Raw genomic sequence first — 12475 nt, forward strand, 5'->3', positions numbered from 1 at the left:
TCTTGAAGCTGTTGTCTAACTGTTGTTCACAGCAAACAACTGTGATATAACTTCAATCCCTCAGTACCACCTTTAAGATTAAGAAAAGTCTGTAATGTGATAGGAACAGGAAAATTGTTACAACTCAGCTGCAAGCTAACTATGATAGAATGAGCTTTCCACACATTACACAGACTCCACTTGACAGACATAGGAGAATATGTATTACATTCACTTGTAAATGACAGTGCAGAACAGCTGATTAGCAACAGAGCAGACTCTCCAGTTTTGGCACGAGTGAAACCAGCCCACAATGGGCAGGAAAAGGAATAAAAATCCAACTGAACTTTAAAAGGCAAGATCACTAGCCAAGACCAAGACACGTCTGAGTCAGGACACCCACAAAATAGAGACTTGTCAGTGTCAGAACACCCACAAAATTGACACAAGTCTGAATCAAAACACTGTTTAAATTGAGACAAGTCTGAGTCAAAACACCCACGAGACAAGACAATTTTGAGTCAAAAGACCCACTAAATTGATAAAAGCCTGACTCAAAGCACCCATCAAACTGAGACCAAGTCAAAACAACCCAGAAGACCTTCACTAGTTAGAGATGATTAATTATTAATGAGGTGAACTCTGTCAATTTACCACACAAACATTTATAAGAATATAACCTTGTTATCATGGAATTATAGAAAAAAAAAACATCTTGGAGGCCTTGGGGTGCACCTCTGGTCATGCTGTTTAATTCAAATGTCACTCCAGTTTAACCTGCTGGAAAAACAAAATGTTGTCCTCAGGAACCACTGTATAACATACACAAGCCCTTAAAAGTCTTACAGTCAACAGAAACACCTTTCCAAACCAATTAGTTTCAGTAGATAACTCTGAAACAAAGACCAGATTTGATTCCGGCTGTTGAGTTAGTTTGTCCTCTAAGAAGAGGTGTTCTCATTTTTGCCCCCTTCCTTTTATGAGTCTGTGCACGCCACTCACAACTCAGATGGTAGAGGACAAGTCAAACACACACAGGCCATTCACATGCAGTTCATTTAGTAAAGAATATTATCACAGATTTATTTTAAAAGAAAAAAAAACTACAGTATGTCTAAGATTGCTCAAGTCGCTGCCATACTTATTGAAACTACAGTATTTTTAGTGCTGTAAAAATATTACACACATGACGCAGGAAGGATGGAGTGTGTGTGTGTGTGGGGCTGACACACAACAGGATGTTTTACTCTTGCAGTAATCCCTCATTAACAGATCCAGTGACTCTGCTTACAATATAATACCAATCGCAGATAGTTCTGCATGGCAAACTCCTGCTGTTTCTACCTGTTAGTCATGTGTTTGTGTGCATATGGTTTGGACTGATCAGCAAACAGCTGCCTGCTCAGCATCCTTATGTTGTCACTGACCTGTCAGATGAATATGTTGATGTACCATATGATGGTAGGCCTGCAGTTGTAACATTACAACATTATGGAAACAGATACAAGGCACGATGAGCAAAAGGATAAATTATTTCTGTTTGTGATGCAGTAAAACCAGCTCCAGTTTGTCATTTCTACATTAAATAACTTCCTTTGTGCATTCTAAGGAGGCAACAGGGCAGATTGGGGTCACTGTTTACATCTGTGGAATCAAAACCAAAAAAAAAGGCACGCACGCTGGCCAAAAGATTATTTTCAGACAACAAAGAAAAAAAAAAAACAATTTCTTGCATTTGTCCCCTGACATGATGTTGTTTCCAGGAATCTCTGGTATTATATTGAACTTGCAGGAGTGGATTAGGGAGCAATGTTTTGTGCATGTTGTTAATGTCTGACTTTCATTTCGAATGACACGACTTTCCTCCTGGATGAACTGTGCAGTTTGTCGAAATTGGTCAGAATCTCGCAAAGCCAAGAGGGAAAAAGGATTGAAAGAGAACAACTGATTGAAAAGAGAACTGCAGCACAGGGACAAATGTTCTTTTTTTTTCATTTCCTCTATCTTGTTTACAATTACAAGCAGAGTCCTGAAAGTTTACTGACAATTAGAATAATGTTGATCTTTTTTCTTCTACAGTCACCCTGGTGCGAATACACACACCCCCCCACCACCACCACCACCACCACCAAAGATGGTGAAGGAAAGCAGCCTTTTCTTTCTACCACAATGAGTCAAAGCTTTGCTGCACTGGATGAAGATATGGAGCTTTTTTAAGAGTATATTCCCTTAGAGATTAATTTAGTTATCAGTTACAACCCCTCATACAATAGCAGTGCAGACCTATGCAGGTTTGAAATGCAAAAGATAACACCTACACTTTTTCCTAGCACAAACACACACCCACACCAACACACATGTAACAGCATCACTACAAAGAGATGAACAGATTTTCTCTTTTCTAGTATAAAAAAAGACTTTGCTTCCATGTCCTTATGAGCTCTTTTCTGCCAAGTTTAAGCACCCAGAAACCTACTCTAAACATGATCATTTCATCTCATGAGCAGGTATGTGCATGACAACACACACACAAGGTCATCACATGTGAAAACAGCAGCCTGTGTGAGGATGCAGTCCACCTTTCTCGCAGAGCCAGTCTGAATGCCACCCAGTGTGAATACAAGCTGAAAATCACAGCATTAGCAGCGGTGTAGCTGTAAAAAATCATGCAAGGCACAACTCCCCCTCAACCCTCTCCACCCCCTCCCTCCCCCCTACTTTTTTTTTCTCCTTTTCCCACAAAATCCACATCCAGATATCCATACCACCATCTTGTGGCTGCTCGCATAGAGCTGCGCGCAGAGAGCGGCTGGAAGATGCCCGTCTCTGCTGCACCTTGTTCAGACACTGAAGAGTTGTGGAAAAACGCAGGTGTGAAATGGGTTTAAACGCTTTGCCATCATGAGGGAACGCGCTTTGTGCCAAATCACAACCAGCCTCTCGTGTCCTTCCCGTCGCATCAAAGTTAACCGAGCTGTTGCTTTGGCACCGAGTTTGGTTTAAGCGTTAAAAGCAACGAGCCTGCGTGTCTGCGCAGAAATAACGCACAAACATTGAGTTACACTAATGAAAGAGCTGGTGTTTGATTTGAGATTTTTTGGCCGTCTGACCATCACTGCTGGCTGTGATGGCTGCTGTCATTTTATCATTAATTCTATAATCAGCGAACAAAACCTCAAGTGGATGAAAGTGCGCAAGAACAAGCTGCTGCTGCTGCTGCGGGGCTTTTACAAAACCCTCCACACTTTGCCTGTTTCCTAATATTTCTGTCATAAGTTATGATGGTAAAAATGAGTAGAATCCAGTTGAGGTTAACAGTTATTGCACTGGATGAATTCCCTGTAGATTATGCTCCTTTGTAGGACTACAGTGCGTCCGGACAAGCCGCCAGTAGAGGAGGAGGAGGAGGAGGGGGGTCAGAGCTTGAAAACGCACAGAAATTCAGCCGCGCGTCTATAAATTTTGTCTGTTTTCCTGCTGGACGAAAAAGCTGAAAGGCTCAGCATCACATCCAGCCAACGGCACACTTACCTCAGCCAGTATCTCCACCGTCTCACTCTTTTGTGCAAGTCCCGACTTCAGGCGAAATACACACCACATACAGGAAAAATACAATAAAGTCCACGTCCAGCCAGCTGCTCTGCAAATCCAAAGTAAGAAGCGCAGTCCCGATGTACTGAAGGCAGCCCAACTATACGTCCTATGTATGTGTGTGTTTGTGGGAGAATGTGTGTGTATGTGGTGGGGGAGAATAGAGATGCGGCTTTATCAGCACAGAAGATGTTTCAATGAGTCATTGCAGAGGCACTGGAAACGGTGCTGAATCTAATTGCTCTCATAGAGCAAGTGTATTGCGAGGACAAGATTAGTGATATAGAAACCAGGTCTCTCTCTCTCTCTCTCTCTCTCTCTCTCTCCCTCTCTCTCTCTCTCTCTCTCTCTGTCTCTCTAGCTTGCCATTGGACTACACCGACTGAAATTTACTAAGCCTGCAGCCAATGGATTGCCGCATTCTCTCCATCACCCTTAACCAGCCGCTGTGTTGTGGCAGCTCTGGCATGGAGCATGGAACATGGCACCAGCTGCTTCTCAAAGTGGGGTCCAGGGGCCCACATAGTCCCACAGGGACCCTTTGAGCATTCCAACAGAAGCACAAGGAATACTTAACTTCACTGTGATATAAAGGAAATTACCTAACCTAATATAAAAATATGCCTAAAAAGAGCTGTGGACTTTAACCTCAGGAAGACAATAGTAGCAGTAGTAGAATAACAATATGGAGAAACAATGAAAATACTGTATCATGAAAAGCACAAATTAAAATCATTGAGTAAAAAGTCTAGTAAGGCCCAAGGACATGCGTGACTCACAGAACTCTAAAATCGGCTCTACTCTACATCCCAAATATCAAACAAAAAAAAATGATATTCAAGTCTAAGAAACGTCTTTTGCATTGTAAAGCCTATTCTGGGACTGTTGCTTTTTTACAGTGAGATGTAGGACATATCCATACCAGAAATGGAGAGGCCAAATAGTAGATATCAGTACTGATATCAATATTTTAAGAGTTTAAAATAATGTATAATTAGCTGGAATCATTTTTTTATAAATATTTTTGATAAGGATCCCTTAAATTTGGTTTATGTGCGGAACATTTCACAGTGTAAAAATACACTTGTCAGTGCTCTCTGGTGGACAGACTATGTAACATAGTTTATAAATGACTGCAGACATAATTTTGACATTTCTTCAATAACATTTACTGTTATACAGTATATACTTCTGACATGCTAATATGCTATTTGTGATAATATCAGCCAATTTTATTATTTATCGCTCTAGATGGAAGCCTAATGTTTCAATTATCACAATTATACAATTAATTATTATATTATACAATCCAAAATTAAACATTGTCAGTGATACCCAGGTTGTAAAATACCTTCAATTTCGTCAACCTAATCAACAAAATGTGTCACTGTCTACCAAAATGATCATATCAGCATCCTCTGATCATGACTCATACAAAAAAAGATTCATATAAATTTTTTTTGATCTGTCACCTCCTAAGGTTAGCTAAGTTTGAGCAACCACTAAAGTTAGAAGAAAACTGGCGGTAATTGTTACAATTTTCATTTCATTTCTTTTATTATTATTTATACATGAATCAGTATTTCCATAAATGTTCCAGTGTGAGCCAGCTGGCTAATTTTCAGCTGCAGTCCTCTGGCAAGATGTTCTAAAACCTATAAAGTGACAGATTAAAAAATACAAATGTAGGACAGTAGATCAGCACACATAAGACAGTCCACAAATTATGCAAAGCAGTACAAAGCGACAGAAAATAAATTAGCGATACTGTTATGAACCACATGTTGCACAAAGATAGTTAAATGTCAACAATCAATATTGATCTTAATAAGATGTACATACAGTACAATACATACAGTAAATGATAATATTACACTTTAAACATGTATTTAAACATGTAAAACTATTAGTACCTCACTGTTAATAAAATACTTGTATTATGTTCATACATACATACCCAAGCCATGCAAAGCAGACCGTGTGCAGGCATATGACACGCAGCAAATAAACAGCTGACTGTTGGCGATAAACAGTACTCTCCCACCTTAACCTCCCTCTTCCCTACCTCAAGATTTATGACATCACACTATTTCTTTATTTGCTCCTGACAGACAGGAATCATTATTTGCACAGCTTCTTGTCAGTTAAACATAAACAGGTTGTTTTTAAGGCATTTGAACGAATGCTGTCATTTACCATGAGAGGTCTACTGTTCACTTTCCATCATACCAACAGTTAATGATGGTTTCTTTTAACCATGAACCTGATGTGTCCCTATCCTTAAAGTGGACATATTATGCTTTTTGTGATTTTATGTTATTTATATCCTGTTATGATGTTGGATGTTAAACATGGTCAAAATTCCAAAACTTGAGGTTAATGTATGGAGAAATGATTCAATCCATACATCCATCCATCCAACCATCCGCAGCTTACTGGGTCACAGTGGCATCAGGCTGAGTAAGGAAACCCAGACATCCTTCTCCCCAGCAATGCCCAAACCACCTCAGCTAGGCTCTTTCGATGTGCAGGAGCAGTGGCTCTACTCCAAGCTCCCCCTAGATGTCCCAGCTCCTCACCCTGTCTCTAAGGCTGAGCCCAGACACTCTCTGCAGGAATCTTATTTCAGCCACTTGCATTTGCAATCTCATTCTTTCAGTCACTACCCAAAGCTTGTGATCATAGATGAGGGTTGGAACGTAGACCGACTGGTAAATTGAGAGCTTTGCCTTCTGGCTCAGCTCTTTCTTTACCACAACGGTCCAGTAAGTACAACATCCACATTACTGCTGGTGCTGCACCGATCCACCTGTCAACCTCATGCTCCATCTTACCCTCACTCATGAGTAAGACCCCGAGATAGTTGAATGTCCACATTTGAGGCAGCAACTCACTCCCAACCCAAAGGGAGCAGTCCACTTTTTTCCTGTAGAGCACCTTGATTCAGAGGTGCTGACTCTTTCCCCTGCCGCTTCACATTTGGCTGCAAATCATCCCAGTGCCTGCTGGAGGTCATGGTGGTGTTGAAGCCAACAGAACCACATCATCTGCAAAAAGCAGACAAGCAATCTTGAGATCCCTAAGCCAGACGCTGTCCTCCTCCCGGCTGCACCTTGACAAGGTGACAAGGGACAACCCTGGCAGAGCCCAACACCCACTGAGAACGAGTTTGACTTACTGCCAAGAATACAAGCACAGCTCTCACTGTGTTATGTAAGGACCAAATGCCTTGCAGTAATGGCCCAGTACCTCATACTCCTGCAGCACCACCCACGAGGTTCTGTGAGGGACACGGTCATAAGCTTACTCTCATGACACCTCAAGTATCCTTGCAAGGCTGAAGAGCTGGTCCACTGTTTCATGGCCAGGATGGAATCTGGATTGTTCCTCCTTAATCTGAGGTTTGACAATTGGTCGGAGCCTCCTTTCCAGCACCATGGTATAAGCTTTTCCCAGGATGCTGAGTAGTATGACCCTCGATAGTTGGAGCACACTGTCTGGTCCCCTTTTTTGAAATTGGGAAGCACCATCCTGGTCTGTCAGTCCACAGGCACTGTCCCCCATCTCCATGTTACACTGAAGAGGTGTGTCAGCCATGACAGCCTTCAGCTGTCCAGCCTTCAGCATATCAGGGTGAATCTTACCCATACCCAGCGCCTTGCCACTGAGGAGCTTTTTGACCTCTGCCAGGGATATGAGTGAGACTTCTCCCGAGTCATCCAACTCTGCCTCCTCCATAGAGGGCACGTTGGGTTTAGGAGATCCTCAAAGTGTTCCTTCCACCACTCAACAATGTCCCCAGTCAGGGTCATCAGTTCTCCACTCCTGCTGAAAACAGCCTGGACTAAGCCCTGCTTCACCTTCCTGAGTCACCGGATGGTTTGACAGAACTTCTTTGAGGCCAACCAAAACTCCTTCTCCATGGCCTCCCACACCCAGGTATTTGCTTAAGCAACCATCTGAGCTTTTGGCCCTTCAGTACCCATCTGCTGCTTCAGGAGAACCCTGGGCCAGCCAGACCCAAAGGCCTCCTTCTTCAGCTTGACGGCCTCCTTCACTGCTGGTGTCGACCAGTGGGTTTTCAGGTTGCCACTCTGGCAGGCACCTATGACCTTGCCACAACTCTGAGTAGCTGCCTCCACAACTGAGGATTCCATGTACCCAACCTCCCTTGGGATGCAGAAGAAATTCTTCCAGAGGTAGGAGTTGAAGATCCTGTGGACAGGGGCTACTGCCAGATGTTCTCAGTCTACCCTCACTAGTCGTTTGGGTCTCTCAGGTCTGTCTGGCAGCCTACCCCACCACCTGATCCAACTCAGCACCAGTGATGACCACATCAGTTGATAGCTCTGCTCTTCTCTTTACCAGAGTGTCCAAGACATTGCAGCTGTAGACCTAATGACACAACTACAAAGTTGATCATTGATCTTTGGCCTAAGGTGTTCTGGTACCAGGTACACTTAAAAACAACCTTATGCCCGAAATGCTCCCTGCAAGTCAAAATCCAGGGCTTCAATCTGCTCTGATCACTTCGTTTGCAACATTTTTTTCTACCATGCTGACAAGCAGATGTTGTGCATTTCCATAAATAGCCATCTGTTCTGTAGCCTGCGTTGCAAAGGTTGTTGCTAAGGTTTGTCCTTGTGTTGCTGGTGTTGTCCACTCTCATATCTCAGATCAGATTCCGACTCAGCCATGTTTGGATGTATTTGAAAAGTTGACATTTCAAGTAAAGAATGAGAAAAAGTAGTGGAATCCTGCTACAATAGTATGCTTCATGGCTTGTTGATGTAGCCCCTGGAACCAGCGGAAGCTTCCTGAAGCTGACCAATCAGAACAGAGGGCTCATCAGGAGGCTGGCCTTAAAGAGACTGGAGCTAAAACGGCCTGTTTCAGACAGAGGCTGAACTGAGGGACTGCATAAAGAGTCAATATGTGTGTATGAGATTTTTTAAATTGTAAATCATGCAAAAATATTCTGGTAAAGCCCCAGATTAAAAATATAAACCTGGAAATATACTGAATATGTCCCCTGTAAACAATTTCTTCTTATTTTAACCATGACAACAAAGGTTTCCTGACCTGAATAAAATAATTATTTTAAGCCAAATCATCTCTTTTCTTTAGCAAGTAGTCTTTGTGCCCAAATTAAACCATACCTTAACCATAGTGAAGGCAAACAAAAAAAAGTGCTACACGGCAGATACTGTTAGAAAAGATACTTATTATGTGTTTAGTGTGTAGTTTTATATCTTTCCTATGAAGAGCATTTTATATTGCATGTTTAATAAGTTGAGTGTGATATTTAATTTTGCCATGACTGTTTTTATTGCATGTTGAGTTATTTCTAGTTGTGCCCTCTATGCATGTATTTTAAGTAGGCATTTATTTGGCTGCCAGTGGACCCCAAGTTGTTAGACAGTATGTATGAGCCAATCTCGGCAGGACATGCAGGTCATGGACATTTCAAGTGTTTATTCTCCCTATTCTTAAAGTTCCTCCTGCTCTCTTTATTATTTACTATTACTTAAACTTTTAGCAGTTTGATTTCTGTTTTAATTATTTTATTTCTGCTTAGGGCATTTTAATTAGTTTTTTATCTACATTTTTGTATTTCTTAACCAGTTTTTTAAAATTATTTTTAGTCCTTGTTGAACTGGTTGGTTTAAGAATGTAATGAAATAAGTTTTTAAGCATATTAGACTCTGAGTCTCTGTGCTATTTCCCCTTTGAAAAACGCACACCTCAGTTCACTAAACTCTGTGGCATAGATGGTTTTATCTGGTGTTACATCTTGTCAGTATTTATTATTCTAAATCCATCCCATCCACTACTCTCTCGCCACAGTGTTGCTTTGGAAGGAAAAGATAAGGAGCACATTTTAGACTTTTTGGAGGAAATGTTGGTATCAAAGTCAGATGCCTTGATGCCTCATCCACTCCAACCTCCTTCCTGAGAGTGTTTTTGGAGCCATAACAATGTCACACTATTTCCTTTGCTTCTGAGAGATAACAGCTATTTTTTTACACAGCCAGGAGAGGTCAGTTGTCAGGAAAAAGTCATTTTAACTATTTGAAGCAACAGTTGTTGCTGCTTTTCTAGTGAGGACGGCCTCACTAACAAGTGTATCCACCAAAACTACAGTTTTACTTTTAAGAATACAGCACCAACAGAAAGTACTCAGATGATCCAGTTGGTGTCTCTTTGAGGTTCCATAACATGAAAAACAGTGCACTTGGCCACAGGACATTATTTTGCTCAACACTCATGGATGTTATTGAAACATTGTCCCATAAAGCCATCCTCATATAATTGTAAATCTATAGATATAGGCCTATGTATGCAATTCACTTAATGGCTTTATTTGAGCTCAAGAAAGCGAGGACAAGAATTTATAATCCATAGATGTTACGCTTGCCCTTCAACAGTCTATGCTTAAATTGAGATAATGATAAAATGCTGGAAAAGGAAGCTTTTAAAGTTCAAATAGGATTCTTTAAGATTCCAAGGTCAAGGTCTTACTAAAACAACACAAATAAAATCACTGTTTCTCATGAAGTCAGGCCTACAGCCTACAGCAGAGTCAGAGCCTGACGATGAGGCAGACTCAAAGCTGCACAGAAGGCAGGCCTCCCTTTGATACCGTCATCATTTATTCCCTCTCCCTACATCATAACCCTCAGCAGTCAGGGGTATCCTCCACGCCTCTGAAGTATATATCAGCTTCAGTCCGCGGCTTGTCCCAGATTGACTGGGTGACTTTCATGAGACTGATGAGGGGACTTCACTGCTGCCTGGGTGAAGGCAGATCAAATGTACAGCCGGATTCACAAATCCACCTGCAACCTGTGGCAATGGACCTTTGATTATGACACATATGACCTCTCTCCCCTGGATTAGAATGCTGCACAATGGAACTGTCACTGATGATTTCATCACCACAACTACAGCTGCACTGGTGGTTTTGCTGAACCTATATTATTGGTGTAAAATCATCCTATTTGTTTAACTGATTGCTGTAAAATTTCAATTTCATTCAATCAACTTTTTTTTATTATTGTTGACACACTCTATTTTGCACTTATACATGTCTTATAAGTCACATGGTCCTCTTACAACAAGCAATTAAACAACATGATATCGGTCCATGAACATCATTTGTCCATGTCTACCGAAATTACAGCAGCAGAGCTTGAGATAAACTATTGTCCCTATGGGTCAAGTTCCAAAACACTGGATCCTACATTTCCCATGATGCAACTGGATAGCATCTTTAAAACGCCTGGTATATGCCGACATATTTCAGACTCCTCACTTGTCACACAGGCTTTGTGTTAAGCACTTGTAGTCTCCAAGCCTAAACTGTTGGTTTGTATGTTTCATGGTCTTATTTTTAACTTTTATTCTTGTAGAGCACTTTGTGAATTTCATTTCTGTGAAAGGTGCTATGCTAAATAAACTTATTATTACCCTGGTTACATCACTATGACATCACTGGGGTTATTCTTCTTCCACGAAACTCCTCCAGATCCACAGAAAACATAAACAGTGCACAGGAAAATATGAACACGTGCATTTTAGACTCAGCTGTCAGTGTCTCCAGCTACGTCAGATCTCTACAGCACGGAAACAAAGTAAAGCCCAGTGTAAATCCAGCAGTGGATTGGGTGTGTATGGATGGATGGAGTGTGGGGCTGTGCGCGGAGTGTGGGGCTGTGTGCTCTCTTGCAGAATGACAAGACTGTCAGACCTGTAGACTCACAGCAGCACCACAAGATGAGGGCAAGAAGTGTGGCGTTTAATACTTCACAGAGGACAAGCTTGCCTCTGATGATTTAGACAAACAGTGGCAGTAACCGCATGCAGAGTGAGACAGAGAAGGGGAGGGATGGTGGGAGGGGGAGTGTTGTAGGGGAGAGATCTGGGACAGCAAGGACTCCTCTCTTCCTCTGTGTTTAAGCACAGACGATTCCTGTCGCCTCAGGGTAGCAAACAGATACATAAAGGCAGTAAAGAGACCGTTGAGGCATGACGATGGGATTCTTCAGGAGCAGCAAGCTCTCTGGTGTTGACACGTGAAGACGAGGACGAGGCCTCGAGACACTTAGCAACAAGTGCAGTTTGTCTGCCTTTATTGGATTTTGACTGTGTTGGTGCAATAGAAACGAAGCAGTCTTTTGTATTTTTAAAGGAGCAATCAGTAAGATTTTACACTTATAACCATGTTATCCAGTGATTGATGCCAGTCACTCCTCTGCTGCTCAGTGGCTGAGATTTCAAGCTTTGTAAACACTGACAGTGTAAACATGCCAAGTGTACTGCTCCACAGTCTGGACGGTAAAACTTTACTGTCCAGGTCTGAAGGCTGTACACCCTGTGATGAAACTGACTTCAAACTGTCTTAAAGGGAAAGTCAAATCTCAGATACTCGTACTCTGAATGATTATTAATGGTTAGATTAGGTTGCTTGGATTTTAAAGTTACAGGGAACTTGATTTAGAATCTCGATTCTTTCAGTACAGTATATGTAACAGTACATGTGATGTGAAAAGCATTTGAAATTACAGAAAACATCAAATAATGACTAAACATCACCACTGATTTTGTGATTGCTGTCACAGAGGTCCGGGACAGTATCAATTAGATGCAAATAAAACCAATGAAGAAACAAGAAAGCCTTGGCCTTCGTTGCTATGGCAACAGACAAACATGGCACACAGTGTAAAGGTAACAGAGAAATCTCACAGCAATAAACTCTGTATTAAACCGGGAAAACCACAACAACCAGACCTGAAAATACAATCATGTTCAACCCAACATCAGCCAAAATGGAAAGTTTGTTTGTGCTGAACACTGACGGAGCATCAGTAAGTGCAAAAGAGAGCCTGGCTCTCAGTGAAACTTC

The 12475-nt window shown here is 41.7% G+C and overlaps 1 protein-coding gene across 1 annotated transcript in view; it reads right to left on the reverse strand.

The window, feature by feature from the left end:
* Window positions 1-3780, reverse strand: part of nlgn4xa (neuroligin 4 X-linked a) — a 109798-nt gene extending 106018 nt beyond the window's left edge. Inside the window, exon 1 of the mRNA XM_042404183.1 lies at window positions 3511-3780. The gene's annotated coding sequence lies outside the window, so the exon portion shown is untranslated. The remainder of the gene's footprint in view (window positions 1-3510) is intronic.
* Between the last annotated feature and the right edge of the window lie 8695 nt (window positions 3781-12475).

The sequence above is a fragment of the Thunnus maccoyii genome, chromosome 24 (genome assembly GCF_910596095.1).
Source record: "Thunnus maccoyii chromosome 24, fThuMac1.1, whole genome shotgun sequence".
Classification (NCBI taxonomy): Eukaryota; Metazoa; Chordata; class Actinopteri; order Scombriformes; family Scombridae; genus Thunnus; species Thunnus maccoyii.